This window comes from Pongo pygmaeus, chromosome 3, assembly GCF_028885625.2.
Source record: "Pongo pygmaeus isolate AG05252 chromosome 3, NHGRI_mPonPyg2-v2.0_pri, whole genome shotgun sequence".
Classification (NCBI taxonomy): Eukaryota; Metazoa; Chordata; class Mammalia; order Primates; family Hominidae; genus Pongo; species Pongo pygmaeus.
Genome location: NC_072376.2, coordinates 22,301,916 through 22,314,029, shown reverse-complemented (window position 1 = coordinate 22,314,029; position 12,114 = coordinate 22,301,916). Strand labels below are relative to the sequence as shown.

The 12,114-nt window shown below is 33.0% G+C and overlaps 1 long non-coding RNA gene across 2 annotated transcripts in view; it reads right to left on the bottom strand.

Moving 5' to 3' along the window:
* The window catches only part of LOC129035055 (uncharacterized), a 373,137-nt gene that overhangs the window by 177,048 nt on the left and 183,975 nt on the right, over positions 1-12,114 (bottom strand). For both annotated transcript variants that reach the window (XR_008502088.1, XR_008502087.1), the window contains exon 4: positions 7,750-7,886. This is a non-coding gene — a long non-coding RNA (uncharacterized LOC129035055). The remainder of the gene's footprint in view (positions 1-7,749; positions 7,887-12,114) is intronic.

The following is a 12,114-nucleotide window of genomic DNA, read 5'->3' as shown; positions in this document are numbered from 1 at the left end:
TTAGGGAAGACAAGAGTTTTTAATACTCCTGACATTCTGCCATTTCTCATGCCATGTTCTTGAACTTGGGGCCTGAATGCTTGGTTTATTAAGACTGCTTCTAAAGCTGAACACTTTTTATTATACATTTCCTATCACTTTTTTGGAAAAGTTTTCTGCCTCCCCAAGTAAAAGTGATTCCCACCGCTCATCTTCGAAGTCATGGGAGTGTTGAAATCTCACTTCTTTCTCAGTTCTGTGGATCTAAAATTTACTTAGGGTGACAAAACCATCGCAAGCTTAGCAGCTGGTCTGCCAGAGTATCCCTCCTCAGAATGGCGTATTATTCCCTATTTGTTGTTCCAGTTGTGGTAATTCATCTTTTAATAAATGTGTCCTGTGTTTTCGAAGACTTTTCTTCCTCTTCTCCAACCCTCACTTGTTTTATTCCTTCTTATATGTTCTAAGTTAAGAAAGAGCATATTTCTCTTGAGAAACAATCCAAGCATGAGGATAGTAAAGCAATAGCTTTCAAGTACTGAGAGAAAAAACTGCCAACCTGGAATTTTATATCTAGTGAAAATGTTCTTAAAAAACAAAGGCAAGATTTCTGGTTTTAACTCCAACCAGAAAGCTTGGAAGTCATCACTTTTGTTCTTACAATAAGAAAAAAGCTGAACAAACTAAAAATCAACAACTTTTCTTAGAGCCATCAGAGGATTAAGGTGACAGAGTAAAGTGCCATAACAAAAACTGGAGAGACAGGAGAATATAGAAAATCACAGCCCCAAACCACCTAACCTATAACAGATGCTACTGGAGCCAGAAAGTGGTGGGAACACTTAAAAGGCAATTGTGAATAACTGCTGAAGGCTGTGGCCTACAGTGAAGATGAGAAGCTACTAGAAGCTGCAGCCTAAGATCCCTGCCCTCGATGCACATTTTAATGGACTTTGCCTCCAGAAAATTAATCAGGTTCGCAAGATCCAAAAGACATTACCTCCAGTTTCAATTAGGGTGAGAAAAATGTAGCCATTTCAAATATACCCAGAACATTCATCATAACAAAGGCTTGCTCTTCAAGAAAACCTAGTTTTACCAGGGCCTTGCCTACCTGGAGGAAAGGCAATTAGTCAACTCCATCCTTCTCTAGCTTTCCTGACTCACACCAAGAGGGTGGAGGGAAGGCTAAGAAACTCTTCTGAATGTCACAACTCAGAAATTCAGTCCAACAAATAGTTTTTTTTTTTGTTTTTTTTTTTTTTGAGATGGAGGCTCGCTCTGTCACCCAGTCTGGAGTGCAGTTATAAGATTATAGAATGCTTTCCTTCCCTCAGTCCTTACCACCACAGCAAAATAACTTCAGTGTAATAACAGTAGATTATTACAATGGAAAGCACTGCAAGACACGGACTTGATTTAGGTATTCTTAGGGAAATCCAAAGACAACAGGAAAAATAAAGATAAATAGGGACAATGAAGAAAATGGAAGTTTTTTACATGTAAATATACTGTAAATATTAAACATAGCCTAGTCCCTAGCAATATTAACATAAAATCTCACACGAAAAGTCTATTTATCTCAGTTCTTATTATGCAATACATCATGTCCAGAGTTCAGCTAAAAGTACAAGACTAGCCAAAGCAAGGAAAAACCCCCATCTCTGAGGAGACAAAATGAGTATCAGGACAGGGATTAGTTAGAGTCACAGACTTTCAAAATATCACCTAGAAAATTTAAAACAACCATGATGAATATCTTAAATTCATTAGTTAAAAAAGTATAGCTGGGTGTGGTGGTTCACGCCTGTAATCCCAGCACTTTGGGAGGCCGAGATGGGCAGACCATGAGGTCAGGAGATCGAGACCATCCTGGCTAACACGGTGAAACCTGTCTCTACTAAAAATACAAAAAATTAGCCGGGCATGGTGGTGGGTGCCTATAGTCTCCCAGCTATTCACTCAGGAGGCTGAGGCAGGAAAGTGGCGTGAACCCAGGAGGCGGAGCTTGCAGTGAGCTGAGATTGTGTCACTGCCCTCCAGTCTGGGTGACGACAGAGGGAGACTCCGTCTCAAAAAAAAAAAAAAAAAAATTACAAAACATGCAAGTATAGGTGGTAAGCAGAGAGATGAAAACTTGATAAAAATATCAAAAATGAATGATAGAACTAAAGGATATTTTGACAGAAGTGAAGGCTACTTTGAATGGGCTCATCAGAAGACTAGACATAGCTGAGGAATGAATCGATAAGCCTGAAGATATGCGAATGAAAACTTCCTAACTAAAATAGAAACTAAAAAAAGAATTTAAAAATTCCAGAACACGCAAGGACTGTGGGACAATTACAAAAATTGTTACATCTGCATAATTAAAATGAGAAGAGGAGATGAAAGAGAGAAAGGAACAGAATAATTATTTGAATTAAAGATGGCTGAGAACTTTTGCAGATTAATGATACACACCAAACAACACATATAGGAAACGCAAAAAGCACTGAGTACCATAAGTAGGGGAAAAAAATAGACAACAGTAACAAAAAGCCCTACACCTTGGCAAATCTTATTCAACCTGCAGAAAATCAAAGATGCAATCTTGAAAGCAGCCAAAGGTGTGGATAAATGCCTTAGCTCTAGAGGTGCAAGGATAAGAATTGCAGTAGACCTCTTATCAGAAACGATGCAAACAAGAAGAGAGTGGAGCGAAATATGTAAAGTATAGAAATGAAAACAAAACCACCAAGATAGAATTCTATAATCAGTGAAATTATTCTTCAGAAGTGAAGTAGAAATAAAGAGTTCCTCAGACAAACAAAATATGAAGAAATCTGTCAGAAGAACTGTCTTGTAAAATGTTGTTAATAAAAGAAAATCTTCAAAGGAAAATAAATTTAAATAGGTAAGAAATTAACATCCACATAAAGAAACTGGTGAATGAATAAATGGAGATAAAATAAAATCTTTTATTGTTTTAATTATTAATTGATTTCATAGATACTTGTTTGTTCAAAGAAATAAGAATAACATTAGTGATGATAAAATATGGTTAGGTAAAATGAATTACAGCAATTTTATAAGGAACAAAAGAAAGGAGAAATTGGAGATACTCTTTTACAAGGTAATTGCACTCCCCTGAAGCAGTATACTGAGTTTGTTTGTTTATTTGTTTGAGATGGCATCTCAGTCTGTCACCCAAACTGAAGAGCAGTGGGCGTGATCTCTGCTCACTGCAACCTCCACCTCCTGGGTTCAAGCAATCCTCCTGCCTCAGCCCCCCAAGTAGCTGGGATTACAACCATGCGCCACCACACCTGGCTAATTTTTTGTATTTTTAGTAGAGACAGGTTGGCCAGGCTGGCCTCGAACTCCTGACCTCAAATAAAGCACTCACCTTGGCTTCCAAAGTGCTGGGATTACAGGCATGAGCTACGGCGCCCAGACAGTATAGTGTTATCTGAAAGTAGACTTAGGTTTGTTGTAAATGTATATCATAAATTCTAGGACAGCCACTAAAATACTTTGAAAAGAAGCACCATTGATATACTAAGAGAAAAAATAATAGTAGTCTGGCTCTGTTAAAGCCAGAGAAGGTAAAATACTTTTTTAAAAAGTAAAGGGTAAGCGCAATTAACATACAAAATTCAAAACACAATAGACACTAATCAAAATATGTCAGTATTCACATTAAATGTGAGGGGTCTAAATATAACAATTAGGAGACACTCTATCAGACTGAATTAAAAAAGAAAACAAGGTTCAACTATAAGTAGTCTACAAGAAACCTACTTTAAATAAAAAGCAAGACAGGTTAAAAGTAAAGACGTGGAAATATGTATCATGCTAACACTAATCAAAAGAAAGTGGAGGTAGTTATATTAACTTCAGATAAGCAGAATTCAGACCAAGAAAAATTATCAGAGATACAAGAGAGGCATTACATAGTAATAAAAGAACCACTTTTCCATGCCTGAAGACAAATCATTAAAGAGACAAAACTGAGACAAAAGCAATGAGAAATAGACAAATCTATGATTATAGTTACAGACTTCAATACCCCTCTTTCAGCATCTGATAAATACAACCAGTAGAAAATTGGGAAGGGCATGGTTGAAATAAACACCCCCATTTATCAACTGGATCTAGCTGACATTTGTAGAATACTTCATTCAACAACAATGGAATACTCATTCTTCTCAAACTCAAATGGAATATTCAACAAGATGGACAACATTCTGGACTGTAAAATTACCATACCATATTTAAGAGAATAGAAATAATGCAAAGTACAATCTCAGATTAGAATGGAATTAAATTAATTAGATTTAATTAAATTTTAATAACAGCTTGAAAATTCCAAAATGTATGCAGCTTAAATAACACTATTCTAAATAACACCTGGATCAAACATAAACAAAAAAAACTCAATGGAAATATTAAAATAATCTTAACTATGTGAAATAAAAAGACAACTTATTAAAATGTGTGCAATATAGCAAAAATGGTGCTATGAAACTCTGCACCACAGTGCATATCCTTCTGCACCAATAGAAAAAAATTTATTGCACTGACTGCATATATTATGAAATAATATTACAATATATTATTATATTATTCATTTTATAACAATTATTAGTTATATACTGTAATGAATTATATAATATTCATAACATAAAATATTATAAAATAAGAACAGAATCAGAGCAATTTAATCCTAATAAAAATGGATGAAAATATGTAGTGAAAATTAGAATAGAAATCAATGAAATTAAAATGAGGAAATCTGTAAAGTCTGCAAACCCAAATGCTGGTTTTCAAAAAGATCAATCAATTTGACAAATTTCTGGCTAAGCTAACCAAAAAAATAAAAGAGGGAAGGCACAAATTACTAATATTGTAAAGAAAAAAATGCATCATCACTACAGACCCAATGGACATTAAGAGGATAACAAAGGAATATTATGAGTAACTCTAGGCCCACTGATTAAATAACTTAGATAAAAAGACCAATTCTATGAAAGACACAAACTCCAAAAAATTCACAAAAGGAGAAATAGATAACCGGAATAGCTTTATAATTATTAAATAAATTGAAAAAATAATTAATTTTTTTTTAAAGACAGCACCAGACCAAGATGCTTTCACTGGTGAATTCTACCAAACATTTAAGAAACAATACCAGTACTTTACCATCTCTTTTAGATAAGAGAAATAGACATTTCCTAACTAATTCTACGATGCCAGCATTATACAATTCTAAAACCAGATTAAGACATTCTAAAAAAAGGAAAACTACTTGCCAATATCTCTTATGGAACTAAATAAAATATCTTCAACAGTACATTAGCAAGTTGAATCCAACAATGTACAAAAAGAATTATACAAAATAACCAAGTGGCATTTATTCCATTTATGCAAAGCTAGTTCTACATTTGAAAAGCAATCTATGTAATCCATCATATCAATAGGCTAAAGAACAAAAATCACATAATCATATCAATTGATGCAGAAAATGCACTGGGCACAATCCAACATACATTTATGGCAAAAAAAAAAAAAAAAAATTCAGAAAACTAGAGGTGAACTTCCTCACCTTGATAAAGAACATCTACAAAATAACTGCAGATAGCATCATACTTAGTGGCGAGTACCTGTATATTTTTCTTTTAAGATTAAGAACAAAGAATGAATGTCCCCTCTCCCCAGTCTTATTAAATATTGTACTGGAGGTCCTACCTAGTACAGTAAGACAAGGAATGGTCATAAAGGTATACAGATCATCAATGAAAAAATAAAACTGTCTTTTAAAAGGATGACTGGATTATTTATGTAGAACATCCCAATGAATCAACAAGAAAATGGAACACTGAATTAATTGTAGCAAAGTCATACGAAACAAGGTAAATATGAAAAATACTTCTTTTATGCCAGCAATGAGCAATTTGAATTTAAAAATAAAACATAATACTATTTACATCAATATCTTTTTTGATATTAAACATTTAGGTACATATATGATAAAATATGTATAGGATGTATATATGGAAAACTAAAAAACCTGAAAAAAAAATTTTTAAATGATGTAAATTAGTAGAAAAATATACCATGTTCATGGAACATTGTTCAGATGTCCATTCTTCCAAATTGATCTATAGATTCAACACAACCCAGTCAACATTTCAGCAAACTATTTCATGAATATTGACCAACTGAATCTAAAGTTTGTATGATAAGATAAAAGACCTGGAGTAACCAACACAATTGTGAAGAAAAAGAACAAAATAGAGGATTGATATTACTACTCAACTTCAGACTTATTATCTTCAGACTCATCAGCTTCAGCTACAGTGATAAGAACAGCATGATACTGACAAAATAATAGACACATAGATAAAGGGAACAAAGTAAAGATCCCAGAATTAGACCTACCTACCTATAATCACCTTATCTTTGATAATGGAACAAAGGCAATACAACAGAGAAAAGACAGTCTTAACAAATAGTGCTAGATATTCATAACCAAAAAAATACAGGAATTTAATAATTTGTACCTTTTACAAAAATTAACTCAAAATTGGTCCTAGATCTAAATGTAAAATGCAAACCCCTAAAACTTCTAGAAAAATATTATAAAATGTGGGTAAACTTGTGTTTCCTAATAGTTTTTATATATAACCAAAAGTATGCTCCATGATAGAAAAAATTGATAAGTTGAACTTTATTAAAAATTTAAAAATTCTTCTCTGTAAATATCAATGTAAAGAGAATGAAAAGACAAGCCATAGACTGGGATAAAATTATGGCAAAATGCATATTTGATAGGGGCCTTATTTTCAAAATATACAAAGAACTGTGAATTTTCAACAATAATAAAACAAACAACACAATTTAAAAACAGGCAAAATACCTGAACAGACACTTCACCAAAGGAGATGTACAGATGATAAGGATATTAAAAAAATGTTTAAAAGCTTTATTTTAGAATTGCAAATTAATACAACAATGAGATAGCACAAACCTATTAAAATGGCTAAAATCCAAACATCTGACAACATCAAATGCTGATATTTGAGGATGCAGCACAACAGAAACTCTTAGTCATTGGCGATAGGAATGCAAAATAGTGCAACCATTTTAGAATTACTTTGACAGTTTCCTTGCTCTGTCAGCTAAAAGGGGCAAAATAGAAATTACACCTCAGCAACAATGACCACATCTAGCACCTAGATATTACTTTCTAATACTATTCTCCAATAAAATAAACCAGAGGTTTTTGATAAGCAGCTGATTCTTGGACTGGAGTGGGAAATGTACAAGATGAGCTTGGAGCATTATGTTAATGGTAGAAAGTAAAAAAGGTTTTAAAAACTGGATGGTGATATGTCATATGGGCACAGTAGCCATTTGAAAGAGTTCCCAAATGGCCAAATCTGAAACAATTTGAGCAACAAATTAAAATGGTATTGGATTATATGCCAAAGTATAAAATAAATATCAATGTATTCATATTATTATAAATTATTAAATTAATAAATGAGGAAAGAGACACATCTCCAATGAAGAAGAATAACAAGTGAATTATGTAGAGATTCCGCTTTAAAGGAGATGGAACATGACTCCCACTCCTTAAGTGTAGACTGTACGCAGTGACTTTTCCTTCCAAAGATTACAATTTGAAAAACAAAAGAATTACAGTAAGGGAACCTGAAAATCATCAATGGTGGTAAGAAGTTATGTTAATAATAAGCTTTATATGTAATAAAAATGGCACTTTACCTCTATGATCTTCCTTCTAAAAAGTCACAGTTCCAGTGTAATCATGAGAAAAGCATCAAGCAAATTCCAATGGAAGAAAATTGTCAACGTCTTCAAGACCAAGAAAAGCGTGAGAAACCATCACAACCAAGAGGAGTCTGTGGAGACATGGCAATGAAACATAATGTGGCATCCTTGATGGGATCCTGGAACAGGAAAATGATATTAGGTAAAAATGAAGGAAATCTGAATAAACTGTGAACAATAGTACACCAGTATTGGCTTACGAACTGTAACAAATATACTATGCAAATGCACATATTAATAATAGAGGAAACCATGTGTGTGTGGGGGGAGATAAATGTATAGAAAATTTCTGTACTATCCACTCAGTTTTTCTGTAAACCTAAAACTGTTTTAAAAATAAAGTTTATCAAGAAAAATTTAAAAATAAAGATGAAGTAAAGACATATTAAGGAATACACATGGTAAAAGAAGTTATCACTCTAGACCTGCACCATCAGAAATAATAAAAGACATTCTCAGGCAGAAGAATAATGATACCAGATAGAAACATGGATCTATAAAAGAAATAAAATACCTAGGAAGGAATAAAAATGTGAGTAAATATAAAATACATTATTCTTTATGTTTAATATCTTTAAATGATGTGACTGTCTAAAGCTACAATAGTACCAAGGTATTGTGGTACTTACATGTAGAATTAAAATATTTGACCAAAAATAGCACAGAGTGTAGAAGGAAGTCAATGAAGTATTCTAAGTTTGTTATACTTTACATAAAGCGACATAATATTATCAGGCAACAGACTGTGACAAGTTAAAGATATATATTTATATATATATATAGTAAACATTATGGTAACTAATATAATTATAATAAATTAAAAATAGAAAGTAAAAATAGAAACAAAAACCAGATAGTATAAATAGAAAAAAATTACAAGATAGTATATTTAAATGTAAGCATATACATCAATTACATTAAATGCAAATTATATAAATGCTAAATTAAAAGGCATAGATTTTAAAATCATATAAAAAACAATAATATATGCTACCAACAAAGAGATCAATGACAAATATAAGACATAGATTGGTTAAAATCAATAGCAAATATGCCACACAACTCTAATCAAAAGAAAACTGAAGTGGCTATATTACTATCAGACAAACTAGACTTGAGAAAAGGAAATATTGTATTACATTAAAATAATGGGATAAGTTTATCAGGAAAATATAATAATGCAAAAATATATTTGCTATAGAAATACAAGGAAATATATTTAATTCCATAATTAATGATGGAGAATTTAACACTGAAAAGCACTTCTATTAAAAAACCACATCTAACATATAAATGCTGAAAGACTGATTCCTCCCTAAGATGAGGGACAATGCAAGTATGTCTGATCTCACTACATTTATTTAACATTGTACCAGAAGTTCTGGCAAAGACTGTAAGGCAGGACAAAGAAACAAAATACTAACATAAGAAAAATGTTTAAAAACTATGTGCATTCACAGATAACATAATCATCTACAGAGAAAAATCACAACATAGCTAATAAAAAAGGCTCATGAGGAAATGAGAGACTTTAGCAAGATAACAGAATACAAGGTTATTAGAAACAAAAGCAACTATTTCTAGCAGTGTTCAATTGGAAATTCTAAAATTTTTAGAAATACTGCCTATAATAGCATGGAAAACATTAGAAAATTTAACAAAATATGTGCAGTCTGTACACTGAAAACCACAAAACATTACTGAGAAATATAAAAGACCTAAGTAAATTTAAAAAATACTGTATTCCAAAAATTAGCCGGGCATGGTGGCATGTGCCCGTAATCCCAGCTACTTGGGCCGCTGAGGCAGAAGAATCGCTTGAACCCCGGAGGCGGAGGTAGCAGTGAGCTGAGATCGCACCACTTCACTCCAGCCTGGGCAAAAGAGCCAGACTCCCTCTCAAAAAAAAAAAAAAAAAAAAAAAACACTGTACTCATGGGTCACATGACTAAATATTAATGTGATGGTTAATATTAGGTGTCAACTTGAGTGGATTGAAGGATGCCTAGATAATTGGTAATGTATTATTTCTGGGTGTGCCTGTGAGGGTGTTGCCAGAGGCAATTGAAATTTGAGTAAGTGGACTGGGAGAAAAAGACCCACCCTCAGTATGGGTGGGCACCATTCAATTGGCTGCCAGCATGGCTAGAACAAAGCAGGTGGAAGGTGGGATAAACTGGCTTGCTGAGTATTCTAGCTTTCATCTTTCTCCTGTTGTGGATGCTTCCTGCCCTTGAACATCAGACTCCAGATTCTTCCTTCTTTGGACTCGGCCTTACACCAGTGGTTTGCTGGGGGCTCTCAGGCTTTTGGCTACAGACCAAAGACTGCACTGTCAGCTTCCCTACCTTTGAGGCTTTTGGACTCAGACTGAGCCACTACTGGCTTCCTTCCTCCTCACCCATCAGACGGCCTATTGTGAGATTTCACCTTGTGATCATGTGAGTCAATTCTCATTACTAAACTCCCTTTCATATATACATATATCCTAATAGTTCCGTCCCTCTGAAGAACCAATACAAAAAAATGTCAATTCCTGCCAAACTGATGCATAGATTCAAGACAATCTCAATCCAAATTATTAGGTATTTGTTTTACTTTTAGAAATTGAGAAGATAATTCCAAAATTTAGATAGAAATTAAAAGAGAATAAAAAGAGAATTCTCATTACCCGATTTCAAGATTTTAAGATAGAGTTAAAAAAAATCTTTATTCATGAATAACATAATTGACGATGCAGAAAATCACAGAAGGCAAATATGTACATAAAATGTTTAAATATCTTTAGTTATTGTAGAAATACAAATAAAAAACAATGAGATGTCACTATCATCTGCTAAAATGACTAAAATTAAAAAGACTGACAATATTAAATGCTGGTGATATGGAAATCTAGAACTTTTCATACTTATCTTGTGAAATGCAAAATAGTATACCTCTCTAGAAAATAGTTTGACAAATATTTTTAAAGTTTCATATATATATACACACACACACACACACACACTGATTATATAATCTAGTAATTCTACTTGCTGTGTTTTAAATATGTCCCCCAAAGTTCATGTATTGGAAACTTAATTCCCAATGCAACAGTGTTAAGAGTTGGGACCTTTAAAAGGTGATTCGGTCATGAGGAGCTTGCCCTCATCAATGGATTAATGGGATTATAGCAGGAGTAGATTAGTTCTCATGGGAGTGGATTCTCAATAAAAGGAACGAGTTTGGCCACCTTTCTCTCTCACTTTCTCCCGCTCTCTTGCCTTCCCACCTTTATCCCTAGAAGACACAGCAGCAAGGCCCTCACCAGATGTGGGCCCCTCTACCTTGGACTTCCCAGCCTCCAGAGCTATAAATTTCTTTTCAAGTTACCCAGTCTGTAGTATTCTGTTATAGCAATACAAAACACTCTAAGACACTATTTTTGTATATTCAACAAAGAGAACCAAAAACCTATCTTGACACAAAGACATGTACACAAACGTTTATACCAATTTTATTCATACTAACTAAACATCAGGAATAATGCAAAAATGTATCTTATAAATGAATAAGCAATATGTAATATATCCATATAAGGAAATAATACCCAGCAATAAAAAATCATAAACTAGTGATATATGCAACAACATGGATGAATTTTGAAAGCATCATATATTGCACAGAAGCTATATACTATATGACAGGACATTCTAATAAAAAAGATAAATATACAGGGAAAGTTATCAGAAGAGTTGTCATCAAGGCCTGGAAACTGACAGAGAGGCAAAAGAGCAAGAGAAAATATGATGAACTGAAAAAAAATTCCGTTTTTATTCTGATAATTATATAACTACATTTGTCTAAACTCATCAAACTGTACACTTAAAAGACTATTTTACTGTTTATACATCAATAATACTTACTTAAAAATAAATTAACCAAGAAAACAATAACAGCGATCGTTCCCTTATTCCTGACTTCAGGGGCAATGATTCTAATGTTTTACAGTTAGACATGATGTTTGCTGTCAGTTTGAAATAGCTAGCCTTCATCATTTTGGGGATTTATTCTTGATCTCCAATTCCTAATTGACTAACACTTTTTATCAATAATTGAAGTTGAATTAGTTTAAAGCACTTTTTCAGTGTCTCTTAAGATAAAATTTTCTTTTTTCTCCTTTGATCGATTGTTGTGATGAATTATTATTTGGTTTCCTAATATTGAATTATTAGTGCATTCCTGGAATAAAAACTTATTTGGTCAGAGTGCGCTATCATTTAGTAAGGAGCTACATCTGATTTGCTAATATTTTGCAGC